The following is a 12446-nucleotide window of genomic DNA, read 5'->3' on the forward strand; positions in this document are numbered from 1 at the left end:
TAATAATAATAATAATAATAAATTAATTTTAAATAAATATGTAATGTTATGTGTATCTCCAACAAGTTGACACGCATTTATTTTTTTTCAATTATACTTTATTTAGTGTATAAGTTTTAATTATTTATTACCCATTTATTAGGTTTTTTGTTCTGTTCGTTTGTAATTAATCTGTAAGTAATATACTTTTTTATTGTGTTATAACTCCACTATTATTCAAAATGAGTGAACTATATGAATGTGCAAAGTATATAGAAAAACGATAGTTGGAAATGGCTTATAACTATTGTAATTTGTCTTCCTAGTTTCTTGAATTTGAAATGGAATAAAACGGCAAAGATACGCACTCTTTCTTGTCTGTGTAGGAAGTCTGCATGATAATGTGTACACTAACACAAAAAAACATTTCCAACAAAAATTCCGCGAAGCCTTTATATTTAAAATGAAATTAAAATAAACTATTTCTACCGTATTGTTGCAACAATGGAATGATAAATCATTTATTTTAATATATTTTAGAAATAAATGTAAATATGTATAAATATTTTTGCAGTGAAGTCGCAGCAATTGATAAGATAATCAAGAGGATATACCTACCCATTTTTTTTCATATTAAAAGTATTAAACTAATTAAACTGAATTCATATTTAAAAAAAAATCATATCAAATGAAGTCAAACAATGTTCTTCGATACCAAAAACCTAGATATGCAAAGTACTTCTATATCTAACCTCATAGAAGACAAGATTTTATCTATAAAATATATATATTTAAAAAAATTAAAAATAAAATATCTTATTTGTCACATTTGGAGATGCAGGATTACCTACTGCATACAAAATTTCTTGACTACGTGCATATTGCATATCAAAGATATGTATCTCATCAGCTATCAGTATCTCAGTATCCAATAGAAAAATTAACTACCAAATATGTCGATCATATGACACATCTACCTATTGTCAGATTAAATATGATTTATTTTTTATAGTCGACATTTTTGAAATTTAATTTAGAAACAATAAATTCGGTTTGTTTAAACTTTTAATACATCCGTTTCGCAGAATTTCGTTTTCTTAACAAATACACACATACAGTATAATAATCCAGCGGCCTTCAAACTTTTATGACTTGCGGAAGTCGGACAACATTTCGATTTTTTTGAGTAACCCCCACGCCTAAAAAAAATTTCCAAACACATTTTTTACTGATTATAATAATATATTTATAAATACTAAGTTTTTTGAATTTTGTAGTATCGATATTGTTAATTTCAAAATTTTGAATTTTTGAAAGAGTTGCGGAACCCCCAGAGAGGTTGTGCTGAACCCCAAGTTTCCGCGGAACACAGTTTGAATACCGCTGGAGTATAGTCCATAAGAACCAAGGCAGCCCGGTATTTTTTTTCGATTGAATTATTTCATTTATCAAGTGTAAAGTGTGAAATTATTTGTTACATATAAAAAATACATTTTAAATAAAATTTTGTTAAAAAGCTGGAAACTCAAAAACGGAGCACATTACGGAAAACGATAGGAATATTTTTTTCTTTCAAAAAACTGCAGAGAAGTTCTACTAAAAAAAAACAAGTTGTTATGCCAAATCTCCGTCACTGGACTGCATAATTTATCACTGAATATTGTAGTACGAATCATGGCACAATACCACAACTTCAAGTTTTTCGAATAAGCGCCTTGAGAGACATTTCGAAAAGATTTAATCGAATCTTCAAGGCCCTCTACTCATCAACGAAACATTTTAGAAACGAAAGATATACACATTATGGATCAGCACATTTATTTTTGTAATATGCAGTAGCACTAGAAGTTTGTGATTCACTTTTGTTACACCCTGTAATAGTGGCCTTATAGATGTACATACTTGCTGAATCGTTTATGATAATACCTTTTAGAATCGGTTTTTCGGAAAATCATTTTTTCTTAATCAGCATTACATAAAACCGTAGTATCTAAAATGTTATTGGTTTATGACTATATTTTTAAATAGACTTAAAATTTCAAATTTATTACGTTTCTGTTTCAGTCTTCAGTGTCATTATAAAAATCTAGTAAATCTTCGAAATGCCTAAAGCTGATAAATTAATGAAAAAAGCCATGGTTTTTAGGGCTGTTATGCCGTGCACATACATATCTGGTCACCTTAGCTAGGAATCTTTGATCTATCATTGTTGTTCTTGGGATAGGCTCTACGGGGGCGGATCAGCTATCAGAACTTCTAGACTTATCCAGACTTTGATAAGTGCCTCAGTCGCGGTGAAGCTTTTGCCCGGTCACCACTGAAGCTGCCGATAGTGAAGAAACGTTTAGAAGCATTGAGATGCGAGCTAACTGCTGAAAGGACCACCACTGTCTGAGACGGTTTCGTCCGTAACGGCCGTAGAATCAACAACAAGAACCGATATCAACATCAAGGCAGGTTTAAAGTTTCTGAAATACTGCTAACTGTTAAAAGGTCGATCAAAATCTTCACCGAAATTTATGGAATTGAAATTGAGCATCTCATAATCACCAATTTATCGCATTTTCGCCGAACATTTGAGGTACCGAACAACAAGGCAGGCTTAATGGTTGTGAAATACTCCTAACTGGTAGAGAATAACAAGGTCAGGTCAAAGATTCCTAGCTAAGGCTAAGGAAGTACAACATACGCCTGTAACTGACGGCAACCAGGGCCATAAGCTACGGTTTGCCAAATACAGGTATTAAAGTTTTCGTAAAAAAATCCGTTTCTTTATATCCTCCAAACGGGTTGACCAAATCAATACAAATTTGAGAAAATTGCACAATATGATTTTTAAACCATTCTTGACGGTATGTGCATGACCACGAAAATTGTCGGCGGATCACTTTTGAATACAAAAAAAATAAAGATAGTCAACTTCAAAATGTATTTAACCCAGCTGTGTGTTATAATGTTATTAGTCTATAGGAAAAATTTAATTTGGCTAATACTTTGTACATTAACCTTCTCAAGAAATAACTTTATTTTACTCTTCATTCTAGAAATATTCGATTCCACATGTACATAATTTGTATAAGACAGAAGAAAAGTCTATTTTGAATAAACATTTCCATTATTTAATACCCTCGCAATTTTTTGTCAGAGCAAAGAGAAAGACTGAAATCATGGCGTTTTCAACCCCTCTTTTAATGTTTTAATTTTTCTGGGTATTTCGATTTCTTGAAAATAATCAATTTTTGACCATTTTTTTGTATAGAAAAAATCTTAAAATTATCCTAGATTATTTTTTGGCCATCCTAAATCAGCTCCAAGCGATGTCGGCGATGTTCAAGTTCCAGGTCAAAAAAATTCAAAATAGAAGAGTCGTTTATAAGTGATCATTAATTAAATAATACACAAATTCTAATATTACACTACAGGATCACTTGACAAAAACTATGGCAATTAAGACATCCTAGTAATAAGTTCAATTTAACTTTTTATTAAATATGTTAAGTAATGATGAACCGCCTGTTAACAAAAAGCTTATTCGAATATTTTATTATCTTCAATGAATACCAACACAAGGTTATCATGACTGCCCAAATTTAGTAAGAATATATTTATGGAATTTTTCCTTTTACACAATCTTAACTAATGCTAAGTTTGCTTCTAAAGCCAATTGCACACCTAAACCTGTGCTGTATCATGCCAACATGGATGGAGTGGTGCTAACTTGCCCATGCATTCCCATCCAGAAATATCTAGCGGTGACATTATTTCGTTTCGTTACCGAATCAAGTTGCTTTCTACGAAACTAGCTAGCTATTGGTAGAGTGAATGCAGAAAGTAGAAGAATTTATTGAAGTATGGAAATGGAGGATACGGAATTATTAAGAATTACTGTACTTTTCTGTAAGTAGTTTTTTCTAAGTTTACTTACCTTTCATTACAAAAGAAAGGTGGTCAAGGGAACGTAAAGTTTTCGAGATTAAAAGTTTTATCCCCATGAAAATTTAAGTCATCAAATCCGGTCTCCGATAATTAACTTATCAAACTAGATTCAGAAATACATTGATAGATTCTGTGTCTACAAATAATAACAATCTAAAGGAGTACAATCAAGGACTTGTAGCTTCATTAGTGAGCTTCTTCGAACCTCCTATATTTATTAGAACTTTTGATTCTTACTTTTTGAACACCAAATATGGTGATGAAGTTTGACAGTCCCAATTGGTGGCTTTTATATGTACATACGTGATGTGATCGATTTTACTCGAAAACGGTACGTCCTATCGAAGTCCAGTCAGTACTTACGCCAGTAAAAAAAAAAACGTGCATAATTTATAAAATTTGATAAAACTTCGAATAACTTACCAACAAGAAAGTTGCTGTATTTTTAATGATCATCTCTTCGGTTCTATCCTATTTCCAAATCAAATCAGAAATATTACATACCCATTAATTTAAGAATAAAATAGTTCAGTAGATTTCTAAAATTTCATCTATTTATTCCTAGAAGTCCCGAGATTAAGATCAGTTTAAAGTCAAATGTAGAGAATCAATTGCCATCAAAGTAAACTTACATATATATACGTTTTTGGGGCCGCCGAATTCGAATCCGTTGTCCTTTGATCCGATCAGGTCTGGGTTAAGGTCAGTTCAAGGTCAAATGTAGAAAATCAATTGTCAACAACGCAAACCAGTATATCTATATATTTAACCCGATAAGGTCTGCTAAATACTCTCAAGTTCTAATAGAAGAAAGATCAATGAACATACGAACGATGCTTATAATTTGGTTGGTTTTGAACCCCAAAGTGAAGAATTTGATTGGGTTTGAGTTGGGAGAAAGATTTCACCAAGATATGAGGGAAGAGGAAAATCTGGTTGAATTATTAGCACTTTTTTCTAATAGGGAATACTGGTCATACTTTCATAGTACCTACAATGCAGTAATAATCTTTTGTAAATATTGGGCAGTTAGTAGCAGTGGCCACTAGATGAAGCACTGGTTTACGTCTATTATTTGTTTTTTTCCTCTAATGTTTGGATCCTTAGTGCGCTAGTTGTGGGATAGCTACTATATTACACAAGAATATATGACAAATTAAAATTAACTTTCATAACATCAAATGATTTTGATCAAATTGAGTTGGCCAAATTACTAATATATTAATAAAACTCACTCTAAGAATGAAATGACGCGAAGAGATATTTTTATTTTTTATCTATCTTTCAATTACATAATTGGAAAACAGAACCATTAACAAAAAACGTTTAATTTCAAACTCGCCGTGACGTCAAAATGACGTCTTTAAACTGTTTTGATCGAACAAATTGACAAAAATTTTATATAGCCCAGTCATTATAGACATGAAAGAGCCTGTTTCGGGAAAAAAAATACTATTAGAAGTTTCTCTGCGGAATATTGTTCGGAAACCTATTATAAATAAAATATCAAAAAATCAACTCGAGGCTAGTTGCGGGAAATTTTGTTTTAACAGTGGTCAAAGTTATGGAAAAGTGGTTTTTTGACTCACGTAAAAAAACTATTATTCATAGCGAAAAAAAAGTTTATACAAAAAAGGTAGGTATTAAATAAACCTATAAAATGAGAAAAGTCCGATTAAATTCCGATAATTTGTTTATGCACAAGAGCTCAAAAATGGTCGAAAATTGCCGTTTTTTTCAATTGCTAATAATTAATGCAATTTTCATCGCAGACACTTGTAATTCAGGATTTTTGAGGCTTTTTACACCCTTAATAAGTGGTAAAAATTTCAGCTCGAAAGCTTCATTGGTTTGGCGTTGGCGGAATTTGTTATCTAAGAAGATGCTATTTTCAATTCATTTTTCCCAAGCTCACAGGCGTTGTAGGGTTTCGATCATTAGTTGTTTTTGTACCTAAATAGTTGTATTGACATATGCATTTACTGATAATTTAATTTTTCAAATTTAATTTGTTTAAAAATGACTGAAAAAATGTTAATATTTATTAAATTGTTAAGATAGGTAATTATTATAAAATAAAATAGTAACCTCTTTACTTTAGTTTTCTTCGAATTTAAAAAAAAATCGTTGTTGTAAGTTGATTAGAAGCTGAGATAATTTTTTTTATTTATTTAATCGCAGTGACCTTAATTATTAATATTAAGAGCCGAAATTTGGAGAGAGTATACATTAAGAGCTATATTTTCATGTCCTACATTAACATTAAGGTGAATTCAACTATTTAATTGCGAAAAAGAAGATAGCGGCGATGCGTTCTATTACTTGGTCTAGCGAACGAGTGGGGAGAGCGAGGCGGAGCATGCGCGCTTAACAATTTAATAAATATTAACATTTTTTCAGTCATTTTTAAACAAATTAAATTTGAAAAATTAAATTATCAGTAAATGCATATGTCAATACAACTATTTAGGTACAAAAACAACTAATGATCGAAACCCTACAACGCCTGTGAGCTTGGGAAAAATGAATTGAAAATAGCATCTTCTTAGATAACAAATTCCGCCAACGCCAAGCTAATGAAGTTTTTGGGCTGAAATTTTTACCACTTATTAAGGGTGCAAAAAGCTTCAAAAATCCTGAATTACAAGTGTCTGCGATGAAAATTGCATTAATTATTAGCAATTGAAAAAAGCGGACAATTTCGACCATTTTTGAGCTCTTGCGCATAAACAAATTATCGGAATTTAATCGAACTTGTCTTATTTTACAGATTTATTTAATACCTACCTACCTTTTCTGTATAAGCCTTTTTTCTCTATGAATAACAGTTTTTTTAAGCGAGTGAAACACTTTTCCATAACTTTGACCATTGTTTTAACAAAGTTTCCCAACTAGTCTCGAGTTGATTTTTTGATATTATGTTTGTAACAAGTTTCTGAACAATATTCCGCAGAGAAACTTCTAATAGTATTTTTTTTCCCGAAAAGTCTGACATGGGCCTTACATTATGATCTTCTAATATGCAGATCTACGATCTTCCAACTCTTCTATAGCACTTATTCCATTTTCAGGCGCAGATTAAAACAATGTCACTAAAATTTAGATGTAACTTGAACTAAGTTAAAAATATTCGAATTCGCAGACAATTACAATACCCTGTAAATACATATTTACTTTTTATATTTAATTCCTTTCCTTTGTTTTGTATTAATCCAGTTTTAAACACTATCTGAAATATGCGCAGTAATGAAAGGAGTTTCATTATTTTGACACACATAATCCCGATACGTATTTCGTCGGAACATTTATTTTTAGTGTTTATAATAACTGTAAATACTGATAACTTATTTTAGAATTATTATACATTTTCTGTAAGAGAGATAATATTTAATTGGAATAATCCATAGCAATTCGTAACCGGATTGTGATATTATAGAAACTAGTTAATTTTACTCGAATGTGGTAATGTCATTTAAAAGCTTTAAAATTAAACGCGTGCCAAATTAAAAGTATTGTAGTTTGCTCAAATGATCAATCAAAAGTAAATAATAAAAATGTCATGATAATAACTGAAATTATTGCACACTAAATGTTAATACAGGGTATAATATAGTGAGAAAATGAGAAATATGTATGGAGTGCTTAAACAGGGTTTGTAGTTATACAGGGTGTTCATGAAATGAACAAATCAATATAAAAAGTTCCTACAACTATGTGCCTGGAATGAAAACGCTTCATTATCGAGATACAGGATGTTGAAATAAAAAAAATATTGCATTTATCTCTTAAGGCTGGCGTTTTATACATAAACAATAAATCGCATTTTTAGTAAGACAATGATAGAACAAGAAGATCCATTCAGGAAGTGACGAGCGTAACGCTAAACTAGAGTAACTTCCTTTAATTTTTCGCATTGAAAGATCACGGAGATCATGTAAACATCAGAAAATGTATCTTTCCTGTTTTGTCCAGCAAATTTGTAATGATACTCAATAACTGTAATTAATGCATGTGTTAATAGTTCCTTAAAAGCATTCTTCGCGTGTGGTTATGTTTATAGTACCGGACGCGATTTTCTGTATGTTCAACAACCGGGCAAAATTCAGGAAACGTAAGATAAACATACGAGGAAAAAATATGTTTAATTTCCTTATTTTTAATGTATTGTCAGTTATCTCTACCTTGAAGAAAAGCACAAAGAGACGATATCGTATCAAAAAATGAAGCCGATCACACCATCCATAACGACGTAGGACGGTTTTCACCCATGTTTCCAATTTTCCCGTCGCTGCGCCCAAAAATGGCTCCACGAGGTTTCAACCGCCCGATGTGGCAGCGCTCATCCTTGATGACTCGATTTAAAAAATTTCCGATTACGAAATTCGGACCTAATCCATATAACACCCTGTCCGTCATTATTTGGGATAATCCAGGAAGATTACATAATCTGGATCTATGGATTTTGAAACTCGATTTTACCGGAGACCTGGAGAGCCAAACTAAGGGACGTCGGACACTAAATCCGAGAGTGAACGAACGTCGACTTTGGGCATCCACACTACTTTAAGCAGGAGACGGATGCCTGCTCGGAGAGGGTACTCAACTTTATTTACGTTTATGCCAGTAGCCCTCGAATAAATTATCTTATATTGTATAATCTTGATTAATAACATTTACATTATTATTTATAAGCCCAAATAAACATAATTGCTATATTGAGTATACACCAAGCTTGAATAGCTATACGGGCATTCAAAGATATGTGTGTAATTGTGCAAACGGAAATAGATCCGAGGGGTGTTGTTCCCATATAGCGACAGTTATTTACTATTGGTCACCTGCCCGTTACAAATCCAAAATCTTAATACGGCTGAAATATTGACCTCCATATTTGATGAAACTTGAGTAACTACAACTATTGAAGGAAATAATGATGGCGATTAAGCTCCGATTCTAAATAATTCTTATATTTTGTAGTTATATCTATACTTTGTATGATTGTTTCTTCAAATTACACTTTATATGGATATTTGATATGGATTTCATTTTTTTAACTATGTATGTTCCACCATAGAATTCTCGTTTTCTACCGTTTTTAATAGAGCGAAAATTTTGGAAAATATCTATATGTAATTCGTAGACATTTATAAGTAGGTAGGTAATTTCAACGTCATTAAGATATCTCGAGTAATTTCGAAAAAAAATAAATTTAACGTGTCTCTAACTCCTGTGTCTAAGAAACGAAATATTTGTTATTATGCGCTTGTCATCTTATTTTTACGAGACACCCTGCGTTTTTTTTTGTTCAATATAACATCGAACATAAAAATATAAATCGAAAATAAAATAATTCATTCAATAATATCAACAAAGTAATTTTGTAGTCTGAAATTCAGTCACTTGTTTGTATTTATCAACGAAATATTTTAATGAAACATTAAAACTACATAATCTTTTACAGACAATCTATACGAGGATTAAGTGTTGTTGTTTTATATTACAAAATTCAAGTTTGCAGAGCAAGATTTTGAAACGACAGATATGTTATCACATTGTGTGACCTTTTTGGTGTACGCATTGTATTTACAAAAATAAAAAGACAGATGAAGGCTGATTGCCTCGATATAATTTAGAAGTTTCTCTGATATAAGACTTAAAAGAAATTATGCAATCTTTGTCATATTTTGTACGTTTAAGACCATATAAAATTCTTTTGTTACATCTTTCAGAATGGTGCTTTGAAATACCGAAAATAAGTATATTCATTCTTAATCATTTGTGATAATAAATGCAGATTCCTCTGCTCATATTTATTTTAATTTCATATATTAATATTCAGTTTCCGTTTGATTTTAGGGGTAAAACAGACATTTACTTATTTTATCCAAAAACATTTTTTTCCAAGTAAAATGAAATCTGGCTGATATCTCGTTTTTTGTAGTAATATGTACATTGAAAATTTTAGTAGAATTATTTTATTTAAATAAGTATATCACGGACATACCCTAAATTATTTTACTCGTATACAGGGTGTCCGGTAAGCACCTCCTAATCTCTCGGGAGTGTATAGGGGAGGTCAAAATAAAACTAATCCTTCCTATAATTTTTTTTCCTAATGTGCCCCCTAACGGAGTTATGGGGGGTCAAAGGGGTACCTAGAAATTAACGTTTAGGGTTATAACTTTGAAACCACCCTGTATATTTTAATAAAATTTTCGTACGTTGTATTACACATGGAGCTCTACGATTTGATGCTAAAATCAACTTTTTGCTATTATCAGGTGTCCAGAAACGGACTGGCCCTATCACAATTTTTCTCAAAATTTTGACAGAAGTAATTTTATCAAACTGAAAATATTATTATTAGATACTCTGAAGGTTTTTCTTTAAAAATGGTACTCTTTATTTATTTCGAAAAAATGAACGGTTTGCGAGATAAATCGGTTTTGAAAAAAATTGGTAACAAATACAACAACAATTAAAATTTATTTTTTTACAATAAAATCATTCCCGCTAGTGCCAGCCTACAGATTCACCATAAACATTTACTGGTGGTGAATTAAGGGAATGAATAATGCCGTTTCTTGTAAAATCAACATCTATGACCAAAATACATCTACAAATTATTATTGCTCTTGTCTCCATGGAGTTCTTTTCTATTGTTTTCGTTGTTAGACCCTGTTGATTTTAAAGTACTTGTCAAAGGCGCGTGACAGAATAAAAATTCAATTTTATTGTGGTATTCGTTTTAAGCCGTTAGAAATAACATTTAAAAATGGAAGAATATTCCTGTGCAGAATATGCTGATATGCACCTAATTTATGGGGAAGCATTATGCAACTCCGTGGAGGCAAGAAGACTTTATGAGGAAAGGTTTCCGGGTCGACATTTGCCGAGTCCAAAAACTTTTGAAAGAGTTGATCGTAGTTTAAGAGAAACAGGTAAAAAAAAATAGTGAAAAACGTTAGTGAAACTAATTTCTTCCGAATCCTTTATTTAGGAAGCTTTTTGCCACGCCGTGGTGGAGCAGGAGCCCCGAGGAGAGTACGAGACCCTCATGTAGAGGAACAAATATTGGAAGACGTTGCTAATAATCCTTCAAATAGCATAAGGAAGCTTGCGGCGCAAAACAATGTTACAAAATGGGCTGTACATGAAACTCTGAAAGAACAATTGCTTTACCCGTACCACATCCAAAAAGTACATGCTATGTCTCCAGATGATTATCCAAAAAGACTTCAATACGCCAATTGGTTTTTACAGCATCATATTCGGAATCATAATTTTGGTACATCTATTTTGTTCACCGATGAAGCAGGTTTTACAAGAGACGGCATAATTAATTCGCATAATCTACATGTCTGGGATGAAGAAAACCCTCACGCTTTAGTTCAAACTCGCTACCAACAAAGGTTTATGGTGAATGTGTGGGCTGGCATTATCGGGAATCATTTGATTGGTCCATTTATTCTGGAGCAAAGACTTAATGGTGCTCTTTATTTGCAATTTTTAGAGGAAAATCTAAATATTTTGTTAGAAGAAGTGCCCCTTCAAATAAGAACTGAAATGTGGTACATGCATGACGGTGCACCACCCCACTTTGATCGTTTAGTACGTCAACATCTGACGAATGTTTTTGGTGATCGATGGATAGGTCGAGGCGGACCTGTATTATGGCCACCTAGGTCGCCCGACCTAAACCCATTAGACTTTTTTCTGTGGGGTCATTTAAAAAATAACGTTTATTCAACACCCGTAAATAGTAGAGAGGAACTTCTGCTGAGGCTAACACAGAACTGTGACCATCTCCGCAATAATCACGGAATATTATTTCAAGTGCACCGGGAAAACATTCGTAGGATTAGAAAGTGCATTGAAGTACGGGGTGCTCATTTTGAACATCTACCGAAGTAACATTTAGGTACCTTTGTTCATTGTTGAATGTTCTTTGTTGCATGTCTTGTAAGTAAGTTATTTTTCAAATGTTATTTTTAATTGGTCACTACTTGCTCATAAAGTATAGCCAACCCGTTCAAAGATTTCTGGACTTGATAAAGTTAAAGAAATTAAATGCATGAAATAATATGTAAAAAAAATAAATTTTAATTGTTGTTTTTGTTACCAATTTTTTTCAAAACCGATTTATCTCGCAAACCGTTCATTTTTTCGAAATAAATAAAGAGTACCATTTTTAAAGAAAAACCTTCAGAGTATCTAATAATAATATTTTCAGTTTGATAAAATTACTTCTGTCAAAATTTTGAGAAAAATTGTGATAGGGCCAGTCCGTTTCTGGACACCTGATAATAGCAAAAAGTTGATTTTAGCATCAAATCGTAGAGCTCCATGTGTAATACAACGTACGAAAATTTTATTAAAATATACAGGGTGGTTTCAAAGTTATAACCCTAAACGTTAATTTCTAGGTACCCCTTTGACCCCCCATAACTCCGTTAGGGGGCACATTAGGAAAAAAAATTATAGGAAGGACTAGTTTTATTTTGACCTCCCCTATACACTCCCGAGAGATT

Source organism: Anoplophora glabripennis, unplaced genomic scaffold (genome assembly GCF_000390285.2).
Source record: "Anoplophora glabripennis isolate ALB-LARVAE unplaced genomic scaffold, Agla_2.0 scaffold185, whole genome shotgun sequence".
NCBI lineage: Eukaryota > Metazoa > Arthropoda > Insecta > Coleoptera > Cerambycidae > Anoplophora > Anoplophora glabripennis.